The 18,643-nt window shown below is 45.2% G+C and overlaps 1 long non-coding RNA gene across 3 annotated transcripts in view; it reads left to right on the forward strand.

Moving 5' to 3' along the window:
* Positions 1 to 8,883: 8,883 nt before the first annotated feature.
* Positions 8,884 to 18,643, forward strand: part of LOC118550100 (uncharacterized) — a 29,439-nt gene continuing 19,679 nt past the window's right edge. For all 3 annotated transcript variants that reach the window (XR_013440627.1, XR_013440628.1, XR_013440629.1), the window contains exons 1-2: positions 8,884 to 9,060; positions 18,325 to 18,427. This is a non-coding gene — a long non-coding RNA (uncharacterized LOC118550100). The remainder of the gene's footprint in view (positions 9,061 to 18,324; positions 18,428 to 18,643) is intronic.

An 18,643-nucleotide genomic window follows, 5' to 3' on the forward strand; every position in this document is an offset into this window, starting at 1 on the left:
GTCCATGTAGTTTTTTATTGTTAATTTAAACCTAGACTAGAAAATAGGCTCAGAAAGCATTCATGTATTTCTATTCTGACTGAGCCTGTAGCAACTTCCTGAGAACTGCTTTGTCTCATCTGCCAGCCTTGGGTTTAGCCCCATGGGTGAGCTCTGGAGAATAAAGAGCCCCCGAGTTTCTACTTCCTCTCTCCCAATTGTGATTCACTCACTGCTAGCTCTTGCAGGAAGCCCTAGGAGGTAAAGAGATCAAATCAGAATTCCTAGCCAGGAAAACCCTGTCTCTTAGCTACAATGACCCCTATCTGCCATTGCATTCAGCTCTATGGCAGTTAACACCAGAAAAGCTTCATCTGGCTTCACACCCTCCTTCTGTTTCTTTCAGTCAAGCCTTATGTAATCTATCACTGATGGCAGACTTCCTTCTTGCCCTCCTCTATTCCCTCCAAGGCTTTAAGCTCCAAAGCTTCCTAGATGCCTCCCACCAAAGGGGTGCTTTCTGAAGCCCCTTTCCTCTCTTTCTCATCCCTCAAATCCTCAAATCAACCCCCTAATGGATGTATTTCCCTCAGTATCAGATGATACCCTTAGTGAGCCAGCTGGGTGGTGCTAAAAACCCCATTCCTCACCCATCTCCCCGCTGGAGCTCCTGGAATCGGGTCTGCAGCCTCCTGTCATCCTAGCCTCCTTTTCTGTTCATTTGGAAGCTTTTCTCCATTGCTTTTGATTAATTCCTGGTTTGGCAGAAATATCCAGTATTTAGGAAGGTCCTGCGAGATGAGTTCCCTGTCTCCGGCACCTTAGTTGACCCTCAGAAGGATCTGCTCCTGCCCCTCCCTGCCTTGCTGCCTTTCCCCCTCTGCCTGGCCTAGGCTGGGTGGGATCAGTATGTGGAAGTCCTCTGCTCGGACACTCCATCCCTCTTTATCCATCGTGGCAAACAAAGCGTAGCTGTGCCCCTGACTTCCTCCTCTTCCTTCTCCATTATTTATTTCTTCTCTTTCGCCTTCTCCCACCTCTCCCTTCCCTCTTCACGTAACACTTTTCATTCCTCTTCCTTTAAATCTCCTCGTCCACTTGCTCCCCGTCGCCCATCTGTGCCTACTCCCTCCACACCCCCATCTCTCATTTTCAATAGCTATCTTCCTCATTGCCTGCACATGCTGAGGAAACAGGCAGGTATGGGAAGAATGGCTGCAAAGTGGGTCTCTGGTTGTCAGAGTAAGCTATCCCTTTTTCTCCAGAGGATTAGTGCCTATCTTTTCCCATCTTGTCCTCAGTGGTCCTTTGGAGCCAGGGAACCCCAGGATGCTGGCTCGCTCTTTTGGGATGAACAGTCCCTCCTCTTTGCTTCATCCAGTGTTGAAGAGGAGAGGAGTCATTGGATCCGATGCCCTCTTCTTTTGCTCTTCCTGAGTGTGGGTCTGTCCGTGTTTCTCCCCCTTCTTTCTCGTTTTCTCCCTCTTTCTGTCTCTCCCCAGCACAAAGCAGCGGCAGGACTGAACGATTCTGTCTAGAGGCTCTGCCAGTCTATGCCCCTCACTCTTGCCCCTCCCCCTTCGCTGTGCGTGCTATGGGAGGGGGGGTTGGAGGGCGGTGGCATGGTGCCAGCCAACCCAGAACCATCTCCGGTGCCTTCTGCACTAAGGCGGGCTCTGTCTCTCCTGCCCTCCTCCTCTCCCACTCTTCCTCTCCCATTTTTAATTAGCTGTTGAATTAATTAAATCCCACATGCTAATTAACATTCTTACGGGGAAGCAAGCCGGGTCAGAAAAGCAGGGGGTGGTAAAGCAAGGCTTCTGTCCATCTAGGATAGGAGATTTTGGGATGGGAGGTAGGGGGAAAGGGGATAAAGGGTAGATGAGGAAAGAATCTAAGTGGAAAGAAACCCGAGAGAGGTATGAAGAGACAGAGAAGGGAAATCATGGAGAATGGAACCTATTAAAAAGGAAAATAATTAGAATAATTAAAATGGGAGAAATGAAAGTGTCTTGAAGCCTCTAAAGGTTAGAGGTAGAGCTATGGGTCTCAAACATTAGCATGCATGAGTAACCTGAGAAATAATGATACAGAGGATGCTAATTTGCTGCCTTGAATGTCTTCCAAAGAAATAAATCTCAATTTCAATAGGAGTGCTTTAGGTTAGTAATGAGGGAGAACTTCCTCCTTGCAAGGCGGTGGCGTACTCCGCTGAAGGAACTCTTTGGGAGATAAATTCTTACCTGTCTAGAATGGTTAAAGTTTGCCCCAAACCAGAGGAGATGATGAACTTTGAAGGTGTTTTCTAAATAGACAAATATTAATCTGTAAGTGTGTACTCTGTCCTGGAGAACCAAGAAAATCCAGGATGGGAAAATTCAGGATTCGTTCTCAGTTCCCTTTACTTATTGCATTCTGGTGAGCTTTGAGTTTGCTCTCTGTGGTCCTGTCAACTTTTTAGGGATGAGCCTTCTCCTTAAATCAGATAATTGCTTTGCTGGGAGGTTTAGAGCACTGATTCCTGGTGAGATCTTCAGAAAGATGAGTGCCTTATGGCTACCATGGCGTCTGTCTTTGAGCAAGGGGTAGAGAGACGAGAACAACTGGAGTTACATGTAAGAGAGCAGAGAAGGGAGGTTTGGGTATGGATTGACAAGGGTAGGTCTGGCACCAAGGATTCTATTAAAGTCACTACTGTGGCCCAACCTGAAAAAATTAGGGACATCTTGCTTGTCATTGCTTTTCTTCTCTGAAGAGTAAAGAAAACTATATTCAATACAGCTCTAAACTCCCCCTTGTTTAGCACCCCCCCCCCCCACCAAGAACTCAAGTCTGGGAGGAGTCCAGCAGGTTAGAAGAATGTTTCCCAACCATTTTGAGTCTGAAATACACCGAGAGCAAGTGCTGTGTTGTCTACACCCCTAACCAACCTTCACTTAGACGGCGTTCCCCGCCATTATACTGCAGTAATTAATTCACTCAAATATATTTGCATACAAGCCGCGCAGAGTGTGATACAGTGCAGTAAGTCAGCCTGTGTGTATGTATCAATGTGTGTGTGGTCCTCTAGCACCTATTGGCCTGTGCTGGTCTTGTGTCCTCTTATATTGTTACTTATTCTTTCTTATATCTGTGTCTGATCTGTCACAGAGATGGTGGCTCCTGGAAAAACCAGGTCTTTAGAGTGGGACACACAGAGCACTAGCCTAAACCCTTACATGTTTGCAGCTCCTCAGCAAATGCTGATGAACATACAGCCATATATCGAGGTTTAACAGTTGATTTAGAGTCTGTGACATTCCTAGTTGTGGCGAATATTTTCCTCTGAAGGGACCACTTATTTTTTAAAGTTATGAAAAGCGTGACAGTGAGTAAGATAATGAATTATGTGACAAGTAAGGTAGGCAACTCAACAGGGTCCTTGCTCCTTGATGGGGTTTGACGCCAGTTTCTAAAGAGGGGCCAGGCCTGAGGAGAGGCAGCAGAGTGCAGAGAACAGGGCACAGGCTTGTTGTCTGTACTGTGTTCCCTTTCACTCTCACGTAGACATTTCCCAGCATCTTCCCACTCCGGAATTATGATTAGGCCATTCGTGCCCATTTACATCCTATTTTGTCCACTTAATGTTGTGTCATATTCTCCTATGCTATTAAAAATCAGGTTAAAGAACACCTCATGAACATGTAATATTCTAACATGGATGTACCATAATTTGTGAAACCATTTCTTATTGTTGGACATTTAGGATGTTTCCAGGTTTGTTGTTATTGTTTCTTCCTTCTGTGATGGATATCCACATCTTTATACTTAAATCTTGCAATTTTCCGAAGTGGAATTTCTGGAGCAAAGGATAAAGACCCCCATTCTGGTTTGTGGATTGACTGCATTTGATTCACCTAAGGAAGCTTATTATTATTTAATTTTTTAAAAGGATTTATTTTTTGAATAGGTAAAAAATTCAGACACTACCAAAGGGAACACAATGCAATTTCCTTCCACCTTTGTCCCTCATTTCCCTCCCCAGAGGTGTTCTATGCATGTATAAGCATATGTATAGCTACAGAAGGTTTGTAAAAATAGAAATCATTCAATCCCACCTCCAGAAATTCTAATCTGGTCTGAAAAGGAGCCTTAGAATGTCTCCTCCCCTTCCCCCACCTGTAATAGCTTTCTAGCTAATTCTACTGTGCCGGCAGATGTGGGAACAACCACCAAGTCAGATGAACTCTCGGGATCCTTTCCAGCTCTAAAATTTAATGACTGAAACTCACAGAATTAGTAATTTAAAAAATAATAATGATTAATGTTAAGACTAAATCATAATCAAGTGTCATAAAGATTCTCTTTGAAATGATCTCAGGGATCCAATTTTTGATACTGAATTTATTATTATTAATACAAATAATGGCTACCATTTATGGAGTGCTTATCTGTGCCAGGCTTTTAGAAAGTACTTTAAACATTCTCACTTAAATCTCATAGCACCCCATGAGCTAGGGAATTCTTAAAGCAAGGCTTTGGAAAGATCAAGCAGTGAGCCCATGATTGAGGAACCATTAAGTGGCAGAATGAAGATTTGAACCCAGGCGTCTTCCTCTGGTGTCTATTCACCTCTATCCCCACCCCAACCGTGAGATCATACTCTGCCTGTTGTTTGGTAAACTTCCTTTTTTCACTAAAACGTGTCTTGAATGTCTTTTGTTTCATATATAAAGGTGGTATTTATGTTCATTTTTAGGTTTTTTATTTTATTATCTTGTCATGCATTACACATGAATACATTTCTAAAACAAAAAATTCAAATAGTACAGATAACTGAAACTCCCTTGATCTCACGCCCTCAATTCTTATAACCACTGTTACCAGATTTGTATGTATCTGGGCCCTCTTCCATGCATTTATGTATGTACAGAAATATATGGTTTTTTTGAGTGTTTTGTAGTTGTTATTTTACTTTTACATGAATGGGAGCACCCTATACATAGGGTTTTGTAACGTGCTTTTTAAATTATTGTATCATGAAAGTCTTTCTAGGTCTTTAAAGATCCTTTTCAATTTTTTAATTGCTACATAATACCTATAGCTCATGCAACTATTTTGCTGGTGATAGGAATTATTATAAACACTACTATTGTGAAGAATGTTGAATTGTTTTTCTCATAGATGCCTAGAAGTAGAATTGCTGGATAGAAGTTTTAAATGTTAATGGACACTGAAGTTGCCCTCCAGAAAGGCTAAATGAGTTTGTACTTCACCAGCAGTGCACGAGAGTGACATTTCCCTTGCCAGTACCGGACACACTGCAGCTCTTCCCCCGAATTTGCTTTATGTTAATTGCTTCTTCTGGATGGTCTCTTGCAGAACAAGCCAAATATTGACAGATCTCTTTTGATTAAACTCTAGGGTAACTTTTCGCCTATTATTTCTGACCTCTGTACTGGGCCTGTTCTCTGAGATACATAGACCTTTTTTCTTTTTTTTTTTTTTTTAAAGAATCGAATTGTCTAAGTCTTGTGTCTCTTCTGGAATGTCCTCATGCCTGTCTGCAGCCCCTTTCGCAGTCGTTAATATGCCTGGAATGGTTTAGGCATAACCCTGCTTACAGCCAGAATGCTTCTCTCAATTACCTATTGGCACAGGGAGAGGCGAGTCAAAGAATTACATAACACTTTTTTTTAACACATTGTTTATTTGCTATTTTAATGCTTTCTTTGTTTCATAGCTATGATTTCTTCCTATTGTAATCTTTTTAGAATGTGTGAGTCCGGCTACCTTGAGTAGATGCACTAACCGGTGGGATCATCATCAGCTTGTCAAGAGGCCTCTTGGTTTATAGGGCAGCATTGACTAGCACCCAGAGTGAAAGGGCCTGCCCTAATGATAAGGCAGCCTCAAGCCTTACTGACTTTTGGATCGCAAACACAGGGATAAACAACAAAGAAAGACAAACAGTACTAAAATTAAATGAGAAGAAAAAAACATTGTTTGCTACATTAACAGGTTCAGTTGCCTTAATAGTTATTAGAGGAAAAATAAAGGAGGTGGCGAATTTAGAAAGCCTTCTTTCTATTCCTTAAGGCCTTTCTTGATTCTTCTCCTGTGTGAATAATGGAAGAGCAGATATGTGGAGGGCTAAGAGGTCTTTCCCAGCCCTGCGGATCTAGAGTCCTTGAATAATTTGGAGGATTTGCTTCCGTGGCTATAGAAAGTGCCGTTTGGGCAATTTACCTTCCAGATCTTGATGTTATCGACTGATAAATGAAGAAAAAAATTCTCAGGGATCATTCAAGAAATTTCGGGGCTCTAATGCTGAAAGGGAGTTTGAAGATCGTTTAATAACGGCATATGGTTTAGTGGGTTTTGGGATCTGAAAAAAACTGACTGAAATTCAGCCACTTCTTAGCTGCAGAGCTTTTGGCAAGTCACGTCTCTGAGCCTCAGTTACTTCGTTTGCAAAATAAAGAGAATAACTCCATTCTAGGATTTTTACAAAGGATAAAAATAAGTATAAAGCCTTTCTTGTAGCTCCTCGCCTTTGGAAGGTACCTTAGTGCATGTGGTTATCATGTGGGCCAGCACCCTATTTTGCATGAGGAAACTTGGGCTCAGGGAAGTGAAATGGCCAGCCCAAGGTCACAGAGGGTGTGAGTAGCAGAGCCAGGCCTCAGATTTAGATTTTTTTTACTTTTGGCCCAGTTTCCTTTCTAACAGCCTACATTTAGTCTTTTTTCATTCTTTATTAAAAAACAAACAAACAAAAAACGTGCTGCCCCTTCCCCCCCCATTCTTCTTTGTCTTTCTTTGTGTATAGAGAGATAATAGGGGCAGGAACCCTACAGAGGTACAGGATAGGAGGAAGTATTCTGTTGGAGAAACTTAATTGACCAGCTTATCAGAATGTCTTGCCAGGCTGGCAGAAAACCAGTGATCCTGGATCCAGCTCTGGCTGTAAGCAATGAGAAATGTATTTTGAGCTCCTCTACTCCCTCCCCCTTATTTCCTTCAGTGCCCGCAAGCTCTGGTTGGCCAGGACTTCCAAGAGGATGAGGCTGATTTGAGCCAGTATCCTCTTGGCCAACTCTGTTTTGCTCCTCACTGGGAGCTGCTGAGAGGAAAATGGCTGGTTGGCCTTTGGGATGTTTCTGCCATCTGCAGAGGGAAGAAAAGAAGAGGTGAAACTGGAAGGTCCAAGGCTGACAGTCTGGCATCAGCAAAAAGATGCAAGTGTCTGGGAATCCTTGGCTCTCCTACTGCTAACTTCTGTGCAGAGATTGCCCTGTATGGGTGGAGTTGGCAACACCTACCCACTCTCCTCTCTGAGCTTCTGTCAGGGACTGCTGTAGCCTGCGCTGACGAGGATGCCTGCCAGATCCCTCTTCACTGTGGCACCCTGTGCTCTGGACCTTTACCTGCCTTTCTCAATAATATTTGATATTTTCCTCCTCCTGTTCCCAAAAGGCCTTATTTCTGCTGGGAGACAGTAAATAAATGACACCAGCTAAGGACTGCTAACTAGTTTGATTTCTCATGGTATCCTTCCCAGGTGACATAATGGGTAAGAGAAGCACGTGTGTCTGCAGAAGGCCCTACGTGACTCCAGGCGTGGGCAGTTTGGGCAGCGGTATCTGCAGCAGGTAGCATTTGCTAGGCATGCACTAACTCTCTCGGAGCTCTGCTTTTTGCATTAGGCACTGTGCTAGGTGCTGGGATAGGACATGAACTCCCTCTTATGGAGGAATTCAGTTTGGAAGGGAGTCGGGCATGTTCGGATAGTCATTATGATAGTGGCTGTGCTCTGGAGCAGACCATTTGTGTAAGGTCCTATGTAAGATCAGCTGAGCGAATCCATTAGACATGTCGGGGAGATTTCAGAGCCTCAGTCCAGGCCTGGGTGGTAGTGGGGGGGGTGCTGCACTTTAGTTGTCTGTAGACTCAGAATCATGTGGAAAGCTGATACTATGGTGGAGGCAGAACTCTTCAGGTCAGTTTATACTGGAACAAGCACAGCCTGTGTCTAAAAGGAATTTTCCTGGTGGAGCAGAAGCCTTGATAGCATGTTCAGCCCCACCCAGGGGTAGGGACGATCTTCACGAGAATTCACCCAATTCTGGTATGGTGCAGTGGCAAAACTGTGACTGGGGAATAATAAGACCTAGGTTGAAGTCCAAGTTTTCTTACAGAGAGCTGGATCAGTTAATCTATAACTTTATCGAGTACCTACGATGTGTGAGGAGGGTATGGGAATCAGGCATATAGACTCCTTTCCTGATCCCAAAAGCCCATAGTCAGGGTTCAGGCCAAAGGTTGCATGGCCTAAAGAGGAGGAAGGTAAGTGATTAATAATTACTATTAAACAACTTAATGGCAGGAACTGAGTTACCTACAATTACATCTTTGTGTGTGTGTGTGTGTGTGTGTGTGTGTTTAATAGGTACGCTGGCTCCTTGCTTGGAGCTAGGTATTAGCAAAGCCCTTGATAAATATTAGTTGACTGACTATGGTCTATCAATGAAAGGAAAGCCACTTCTGAGGGCCTTGGTGAAGTGATGCTATATCATTTGAAGAAATAACAGAAAATTCCCTCAGCTCTTAAATGTGTCTATAGTGCTGGAGGGTCCTTGGAGGGAAACGGGGAACTAAATGCAGATGCCATCATTAGTCTGGCGCATGCCATTGGGAGACCCTTGTCCTGTCATGAGACGCGACCTGCCTATGGCTTCCGTCCAGGCCACTTGGAGTGGAGGCAAGTACCTTGGACCACGAATCAGAGGCCTGGGCTCTACTCCCACTTCTGCCATTTGCCATCTGGGTGAATTTGGGGGAGTCAGCCCTGCCTGTGCCACGTAAAGGGAATAATGTCTACCCTGCATTAATACGGTAGTCCCCCTTTATCTGCAGTTTCATTTCCCGAGGTTTCCGTTCCCCACAGCCACCTGCAGTCCAGAAGCAAGATGATCCTTCTCATGTGCCATCAGGTCAGTAGTAGCCTCATGCGCCTCACGCACCTGTGTCATTCCCCTCACTGCTTCATCTTATCACGTAGGTGTTTTATCATCTCACGGGATCCCAAGAAGAAGAAGGGTAAGAGAGACCACATTCAAATAACTTCTATTACAGTATATTGTTATAATTGTTCTATGTTATCAGTTATTGTTCATCTCTTACTGTGCCTAATTGATAAACTTTATCATAGGTATGTGTGTTGGGGAGAAAACATGGTATGTATGTGGTTCGGTACTGTCTGTTGTTCAGACATCCACCGGGGGTCTTGGAACATATCCCCTGTGGATAAGGGGGGCTACTGTATGCGGAACAGAAAATCTCCAAAGCAGAGCTTAAAGGATAATGTGTTCCTATCCACAAAGCACCCTATTCAGAGGCATTCACCCTCTAAAGTATCCCTGCTCTGTAGATGAAGTAACGAAGTCTAGAAAGGCTAAATGACTTGCAGATTATGTGTTGAGCTGATGGTATCTTTGTTTCAGAGAAAGAGATGTTTCCTCAATTGTCACCTTCTCTGTGTTTAAAATTGCCCCTTGCCCCTCCCTCCGTACACACTCCGTCTCCCTTTCCTGCTTTATTTTTCTCTGTAGCGCCAACACAATTTAACATATCATATATCCTTAGAGATGGCTTACCTGCTGGACATTGCCTTATGCTACATTTTAGGCTGGCATTTCAGAAGCAAACAAATGAAGGATGGTGATGAAAGTGAGCCCTGGACATTGGAGCCTTGGGCCCTATCTTCTGACTGAGAAGGGGTTCTGCCAAGTAAAAGGATCTTGGAAGTCTGCTTCGCTGGGTTCAGCTTCTAGGTCAAGGGTAAATCTAGTAGTAGGTAATGTTTGCAAAAAGAGATCTGAGAAATAGGGTTCTTGGGTTCCTTTGCTTTTGTGCTTGGTCCTGGGTTCTGTCATCATGGCGGAGGCCAAGAGGATTCTGAGGGCTCAGCTTCCCTAGAGTGAATTCTCCTATAGGCTTGTCCAGTTAGGAATAAGGCTACTGTATTAAAGCTTTGGGTTTATGCAAGATGTAATGATTAATGAAAGAGGGATTATTTACTTAGAAAAGGATTCTGGGCATTTGTGTGCTGTAGATGACAAAACCCTGGACTAAGCCTTAGCAGTGCTAGGTTCCGGTCTCGGCTTTGCAGCTAATCTTCTGGGTGACCTTTGGCCAGGCACTATACTTCTCTAAAGCCGGTTTTCCCCATTTCTCTCTAGGTTGTAAGAATTGTGTAAGATTGCAGCCTTAAAAGTCTTTAAAGCCTATAAAGGAAGGAAGGAAATGACTGTTCGCATTTATGAGGTGACTCCTAAGAGCCAGCTACAGTGTAGGATGTGTTCATCAGGAAAATTAGCTCATTTAGTCTTCACAAGCACTTGGACCATTTTACAACCATTTTATAGATTAGGGAACTGAGGCTCAGGGGGATTTGTCTTCAGAGGGTCAGCAACAGTTTCAGGGTTCTGGGTCTAGTGCATGAGCTCCTACCTTAGATGTGGGTCTTGGCCCTCAAGAGACTTCCAGGTGACCCTGCCCTGCTCCTTATCCTGGCGATTCTCTACTAAACCTTAAGGTGAATAAGGAAATTGTTTTTGTTATTCAGTGGCATTAAAAGGGGGCTCATGAAACACAGCAGTGCTAAGCAGTGTTTTCTGTCAGCAGCCTGCGTGGGATAGATTCGGGTGGTCCCAAGATCTTTGTCCAAACATCGTTGACCTCAGCATTTGACCTGTTGACCTCTTCTTCTTGAAACTCTTCTCCCTGGCTTCTGTGACATAGTCTCCCGTCTGTCTTTGTATCATTCTGTTCCTTTTTGGTCTCTTTTGGGGCAGGCCCTGCCTCCACCCCTTAGATGTTATTTTAAGAGTCTGCCTCTTCTTTACTTCTCACTCAGCATTTTCTCCCTGGGTGATACAGCAGTCATTCCCAAGGATTCAACTCCACCAATTTCCTAATAATTGCTACATCTCTATCTTCAGCTCAGATTTCTTCCTTGAATTTCCAACTCCTCTATTCAAAAGCTGCTTGCTGGGAGCGCCTGGCTGACTTAGTCAGTAAAGCACATGACCCTTGATCTCAGGGTTGTGAGATCGAGCCCCACGTTGAGTGTGGAGATTACTTAAAAATAAATCTTTTTAGGGCGCCTGGGTGGCTCAGTTGGTTAAGCGACTGCCTTCGGCTCAGGTCATGATCCTGGAGTCTTGGGATCGAGTCCCGCATCGGGCTCCCCGCTCAGCGGGGAGTCTGCTTCTCCCTCTGACCCTCCCCCCTCTCATGCTCTCTCTATCTCATTCTCTCTCTCAAATAAATAAGTAAAATCTTTAAAAAAATAAAAATAAATAAATAAATAAATAAATAAATCTTTTTAAAAAGGGCGCCTGGGTGGCTCAGTCTGTTAAGCGTCTGCCTTCGGCTCAGGTCATGATCCCAGGGTCCTGGGATCAAGCCCCATGTCTGGCTCCCTGCTCAGCAGGAAGTCTGCTTCTTCCTCTCCTTCTGTCCCTCTCTGTCGGTCCCTCCCCACTGCTCGTGCTCTCTCTCTCTCTCTCTCAAATGAATAAATAAAATCTTAAAAAAAAAAAACTTTAAAAAAATCTGCTTGATGGGTGTGTCCACCTCGATGATCTAAACAAACTTTATTTTATTTTATTTTATTTTTTTAAAGATTTTATTTATTTATTTGACAGAGAGAGAGACAGCTAGAGAGGGAACACAAGCAGGGGGAGTGGGAGAGGAAGAAGCAGGCTCTCTGCTGAGCAGGGAGCCCAATTTGGGGCTTGATCCCAGGACCCTGGGACCACGACCTGAGCTGAAAGCAGACTCTTAACGACTGAGCCACCCAGGCGCCCGTAAACAAACTTTATTTTAGCTTGACTTCTAACTTCAGACTTTTAGCTTAATTTCTAAAGCTAACTCCATTATTTCCCCACCAAATCTACTTTTATTCACTCTCCTAGTAGGTGATTCCATTCTCTTCCTGATCACCAAACATGGGACCTGAGCGTCTTCCGGCATCTTTTTCTTCACTCATCCTTATATACCACCAGTTAAGAAAAGCTGATCTTAACTTCCCTTTCCTTTTTTTTTTTTTTAAGATTTATTTATTTGACAAAAAGAGAGGGAGGGAGAACACAAGCAGGGGGAACGGCAGAGGGAGAAGGAGAAGCAGGCCCCCCACTGAGCAGGGAGCCCGATGTGGGCTTGATCCCAAGACGCTGGGATCATGACCTGAGCCGAAGGCAGACGCTTAACCGACTGAGCCACCCAGGCGCCCCTTAACTTCCCTTTCCTATTACCACTGTTTCTGCTCAGTTTCTAGTCACCTCTGACCTCAACCAGCCACAGCCTCCTGTTATCCCTGCCTCTGGTTTCATCCCCATTCGAATCTAGCCTCTGATGAGCCACCAAAGTCATCTCTCTGAAGCACAAATTTTACCATCATTCCCCTGCTTAAATCTTTCCGTTTCTCTTGATAGCCTTCAGGATAATGTTTCCATATGCAGAAGGGGTATAGGTGGTATATATATGTGAAGGCCCTTTCTGCTCTGCCTTCTGCATATCTTTGCCTTATACTTTATACTGTGTAACAACAATCTGCTCATAGTTCCTTGTGTTCATTAACTGAATGATAGTGAAATATATAAACATGAGACCCCCTGGACTCGAAGTATCCCAGGCTCAAAGCTTCTAGAATAGGATGCTAGGGAATCAACTTAGCTAGAGGGCCTAAAAGTTCCTCTAACTGAGGGTGTGTGTAAATCCCACTGACTTTTCTGTTCTTGGTTTTGTGGTGAAGAACTCACATTCCAGCACTGCCCTGGGATTCAGGAGACTTAGACCTAGTCTTGAATCTTTCACTTAGGGCAACTCCCATCCCATCTCTAGGCCCAGAATCAGTGGGTGAGCCAGGTAGTTAGGAGAATGGGCTCTGGAGCCCAGGCTGCCTGACTGAAACTCCATCTACTCCTCTCAAAGCTGACCTCTCCTTGCCTCAGTTTCTCCATCTGTAGAATGAGTATAATGATAGTCCCTATCTCAGAGTTGTTTAATTAGATGAGTTAACATAATGCCTGATACAGAGGAAGTGCTAAGTAAATGTTGGTTTCTATTATTATTATTACCGTGGAAGGAAATCTAGTTGGCCTCGAGAGACCTCCGGATGACAGACAATTACAAGATTAACCTAGTGGAGGTGCAGGGGACCCAGGGCTCCTTTTTAGTTGTCCTGGGATTAAATTATGTCTGAGTAACTCAGTCTTCCATGTCTATGGAATGGGCAGAAATAATGCTTGCCTTTAGCAAGTTTCCCAAAAAGTGGAAGAGCCAAAGAAGAAAGAGAAAGAAGACCTAATGGGTGTGTTCCCCATCCCTTTTTGCTTCCTCTACCTAGATGCCTTTACAACTAGGCTCCCAGAGCCCTCATCTTGCTCCTAGAACCCGGGGACAGCCATGATACCCCTTCTTGCTGCTGGCTTATTCCCATTGTTCCAAGATTCTAATCTTAGAGGATCCAGGAACCTCTGTGCTAAGATTTAATTGATGGTAATTGTGTCATCCTTTTGGGAACATCTGCTTAACAGTCGCCCTTCCCAGACAGGCAGAGTTGCTCCAAGGAGTAGTGTCCTTGATGATGGGAAGGTTGAGTACCCTTCAGTTCTGTCCATTAGAGCCTGTCTGGGCGATAGTCTATGTTGGGTCTGGCACTTGGAAGCACTCCAGCTGAGCTGAGGCCTAGGCCACTCCCCTGGCTTATGCTAGATTTCCCCATATAAAATGGACAGACTTCCATCAGTCTAGACATGCTCATTTTCATCAGTTTACTTTCCAAGATGAGATATTTAAACTTAGCACCTAATGGCCAAAGAGCCTGTCAAAAATAGAAAGTACAGAGTCAGGACACTCTGGGACATGGCCTTACCCATGAGACATGCTTCACCTTAGCTCCACACTGCCGCTCTCCTCTACTTCCTCGTTTTTTCCCCCAGATTTCTCCAAGGGCTATCTTAAATTTTTGTAGCTCTGACGGAAAGAAAATGGCAAGTCCACTGCACAGATCCATTACTTTTGGTCCTCGTCCTGTGCAGAGCCACATACTGGAGTTAGGTAGAAGCAGAGAAGAGAGAGCAATAAAGTTCATGTAATAAGTCTGCTAGCTCTCTGTCCGTACCAGAGATCCTCATGGTGTGGCCCAAACAACACCTGTCATTACAGTCACCTTGAGGATTGGGGAGAGTCTTTAAAAATGCATATTTCTGGGTCCTTCCACATTTAATTGAATCAGTCTCTGGAAGGTAGTCTGCTAGTAAGCGTTAATAAGCTTATCGGGTGAGTCTTAGGCCTACTCAGGTTGGAGGATCATGGTGTTAGAGATTGGGCTTTTAAGTCTGGGATGGCCTGAGAGGGACACTGAAGTCTGGAGGAGGGCTAAATGACCTGATTGAATGCAAGTCAGGCAGGTGCTTGGGGTTCAGCAGTAAACATCCCACTTAAATATCCAGGTTTTCCTGAGTGGCATGTTCTTCAGGCTGTGATAGGGATGGAGGAGGACATGGGGCATTCACCAGCCATCCTGCCAGAAGGGGGAGAGCACTGAAATGGCAAACCATCTCTCCCTGCCCCAGCCCCAAATGCAGAAGTAGGCAGGTGGGTCTGACCAAAACATGAACCATTCTAACCTTAGCTTCATTTGTTCAGCAAATATTTATTGAGCACCTACCTTCTATGTGTTGGGCATTGTTATTGGTGTTTGGGATATATTCATGAATAAAGCAAATATCCCTACTCTGGTGGAGTTTACATGCCAGAGGTAAGAAATAGAAAATAAACAATAAACATTATGTAAATAAGTCAATTATATGTTAGGAGGTAATAGATGCAATGGAAGAAAAGAGTAGAGCAGGGTAAAGGGGCTGGGTGGGGACAAGCATCAGTACTAAGTAGGGCAGTCAGGTAGGCCTCCTGGGCAAAGAGCAGGAGGAGGGCAGGGAGCTGGCTATGCATCTGTCTGAGGAGATGCATACCAGCACAGAAAACAGAGAGTACAAAGGCCCTGGGGGGTGTAGAGCAGATCTGGTTTAATCTTAAGTCTGGGGCTCAACGTCTTAAACCATTTTCCTAGAAAACTTACTCCCATGACCCTATTTCTGTGAGGGTGCTCAGGACCTAAAAGAAATACGACAGTAACTTTAGAAGACGTGCTAAGCTGCCGTATTAGAGAAGGTTAGTGCTGGACTGAAGTGTAGGCACCTTCCCTTCTCTTTCATGTGAATAGGGGGAAGTGAAGTGCCATCGAAGGTGTGGCAGAGATGGGACTACACTATAGGCCCCCTTCCTGTTAGATTTTTCTGGGCAGTTTTGTTTCAGATTAACCCTCCAGAAGGACAGGTCAGGACAGAGCCTGAAGGGTCAGAGTAGGCTGGTTTGTGTTGGGGGCTGTAGAAGTGGTGGGCTCTGAGGACTTCATCTTCCCCAAGATTTCTGGGCCCCTTTGCTTTTCCCTCTGCCGCCCCCCGCCCCCCCCCCGCCCGCCCCACCAGGGCCATCACTAACCAGTATCTCCCTCTTTGCTGCTAATGGTGGAGGCTTAGGGAGTGGCTGTCAAGGAGAGTGATGGTTCTAGAAGACAATATACAGTTTATGAATATTGAATTTTGGAGCTCGCCTCTGCCGCCACCGTTGTAGGGAGCCAGCCAGGCTTGGCAATGTTATTTGATAATAGAATAATCATCATTTATATCGCAGCTCTGGAGAGCCTCTGCTACTGACAGTGGCTCAGGCCCTGGGTGTTCGAGAACTATAACAGGCTCTAGCAGGGAGAGTGAACCGGGTTGAAATCCCTGACCCTAGAGAGCTGGAGTTTGGCCTTTGTCACCGACCACTGAGAGGGGGGTAATTTAGCAGAGATGACACCCAATAATAAAAGCAGCCCTGAAATACTTTCTTTAAAAAATGTGTCCTGTGGGCGCCTGGGTGGCTCAGTTGGTTAAGAGACTGCCTTCGGCTCAGGTCATGATCCTGCAGTCCCAGGATCGAGTCCCGCATCGGGCTCCCTGCTCAGCGGGGAGTCTGCTTCTCCCTCTGACCCTCCCCCGTCTCATGCTCTCTCTATCTCATTCTCTCAAATAAATAAAATCTTAAAAAAAAAAAAAAAAATGTGTCCTGTGAGAACATCTAGGTTTACCTCTGGCTCTCTAGTTGGGTAGTTGACTCCACTTTGTCCTCCCTTTATTGGGTGGTTCCTCAGCTAGAGGTGTAGTTAGCAGGTGGACAGTGGGTCACACTCTGATGTGGCTCTGTCACGTGCCAGAGGGCTGTCCCATCAGAAACACGGGAAGGAAGGAGGAAATGGGGTCAGCTGGCACATGCATAGACTTTTAAAGATCCAAAGGAAGGACCTCATCATTCCTGGATCTTTGGATGTAAATCTCTTTGGCAAATCAAACTTGTATTTCAAAGCTATTCTCCCTTTAAAATGGGGTGGTGAGTTATCTTGTGAAGAGAGTCATCATTCTTATGAAGTTGTCAGGGGGTTACCCATGGGGGAGTGTGGGTGGAAAGTGGGGCTGGCTCACACAGTAGGACCCAGAAAGCAAAAAAAATTCGGTAATGTTCTTCAACTTTGAAATAAGCTAGACTCCCACCTTTCTCCATTGTTTCTAAGTTCCCCAAAGGCCTTGAGAGAAAAGAGGGGCTCACACTGTGGCGGGAGGATGGATGTTCAGAAGCTCAGAGAGGCTGTGGGCCCCGGGATGTCTCTGAAACTGGCTCCAGGGCCTCCTCACTGGTGAGTCAGGTGTCCCTCCAGCTCGAAGACAGCCTATCCTCTCGAGGACTCTGATGGAGAGGTTAAGGGACCTCAGGGACTCCAGACGCCAAAGTGAGGACAGGCAAAGGGAAGGTTGCTAGGAATACAGCAGGAGATGTCCCAGGAGGCATTTGAGGTTTCTTGACCAGAAGGAGATTGAGGTCATGGGGGAGTAGAAGCTTTGGCTTGAAACCAATAGTATATAGTGGGGGGCAGGGATGGGGGCACCCTAGAAGACAAGTTCTGAATCCATGGTATCAGAAACACTTAGGAGCTTTTGTGGAACACAAACTCCTGCCCCCATCCCCACTTCCACAGGAAGACAGAATAGACTCTCCAGAGGCAGGGAGAGGCTGCAGGGTTCCAAAGGTGGGGATGAAGACAGAGGGCAGTGGTGGTAAAGAACAGGCCCGGGCCTCCGTCCACAGAGGGAAGGGGTCTGGGTGAAGCTCTTTAAGAGCATAGGTAACTGATAAATCCCATGTCAGCCTGGTCCCAGACTTTTAAGTCTTTGCCTATTTTAGAGGTCGGGAAATCCCTGTCCTGATGTCAGTGCTATCATCTAGTGGCTCTGTGACCTTGGGCAAATCACTTCACCTTTCTGAGTCTCAGTTGCTTCTACTATAAAATCAAATGGTTACTAAGGTCTCTCTCCAGCTCTTAAAAATATAGGTCTGTGGTTCTAAAGATTGTTATGGCTGGTGTATTCCATTCAGAAGACCAGAGCCTGGGTGCTATTCCTTTATTTGTGGACTATTAGGAGGCAGCTGACCTGGGGCCAGCTAGTCTGTCGGCCAGCTTTCAGGCCACAACCACACCTGATCACTTAAGAGAGCTTTCCCCAAACTGGAACACTGCTTCTGTGTGAGTAAAATTAATTAAATTAGAAAATATAAAAATGGGGGTTCCATGGCCCAATGAGTTTGAGTGTCTGTGGGTTAAACACATTCAACATTTTCTTTTTTCACAGGACTTCTCAGAGCCTTAACACACCATTATGCATTTTGAATCTCTTAGAGGGGGAATAAACAGAATTTCCCAAACAAATCTGATCATGGAATCCATTTTTCTAAGGAACAGCCCATCAGATTAGTGTTTCATAGAGCACCCGCAGAAAGAAGTTTCCCTACACTGGCATCTCTCTTTCTCTAAAAACAGTAACAATTGCAAGTCAGGTGGCCCTTACTCTTTCTACAAAGGTCACAAATTCTTGACCTTCGAGGTGGGTAGGAGTGTTTCTACTCTTCCTACTCTGGAATCCCAAAGGCAGGCAATCTTTTATCACAGTCTCCCTAGCGCAGCCTTACAGGCGGTGCCAATGGTTTTTTGCTAATTGCTATTGAATTCCCATTGAATGGACACCCCTCAGGGTTCCCCATATTAGTCCCCATGCCTCCCTGCAGCAGATGCTCACAGATTGTCCCCTTCACCTTGACAGAGAGGTAGAGAAAGACAAGTCAACATGGGCTTCTCTGAGCCCAGAGCTTCCTCTGGGTGGTGACCTGGTCTAAGGATCATTGTGGCTGGATTGACAGGTAGTAGCTGTTGACTCTGGTTTGGAGTTGATTTTCTGTAAGAAACGGGAAGAAAGCTGCTGGAGTCCCCCACCTAAGGAGTATATACGTCGTGGGATGGAAGGTAAGCTTGAGGAGGAGGAGTTGGCTGTCTTATTTGGGCAGGAAGGGCTGGGTTGCACTCCCTTGGACTCTGTTTTTACACCCCATTTTCCACACGCATGTCTCATCACTCTACCCTCTTTCTCCTTCGTCCTTCTTTTGGGTTCTTTCCGTCTCCCCCCTGCTCTTCTAAGCAGACAGGCTCTCCTTCCTCTTCCCCCATCCCAATCTCCCAATC

Source organism: Halichoerus grypus, chromosome 8, assembly GCF_964656455.1.
Source record: "Halichoerus grypus chromosome 8, mHalGry1.hap1.1, whole genome shotgun sequence".
Lineage (NCBI taxonomy): Eukaryota > Metazoa > Chordata > Mammalia > Carnivora > Phocidae > Halichoerus > Halichoerus grypus.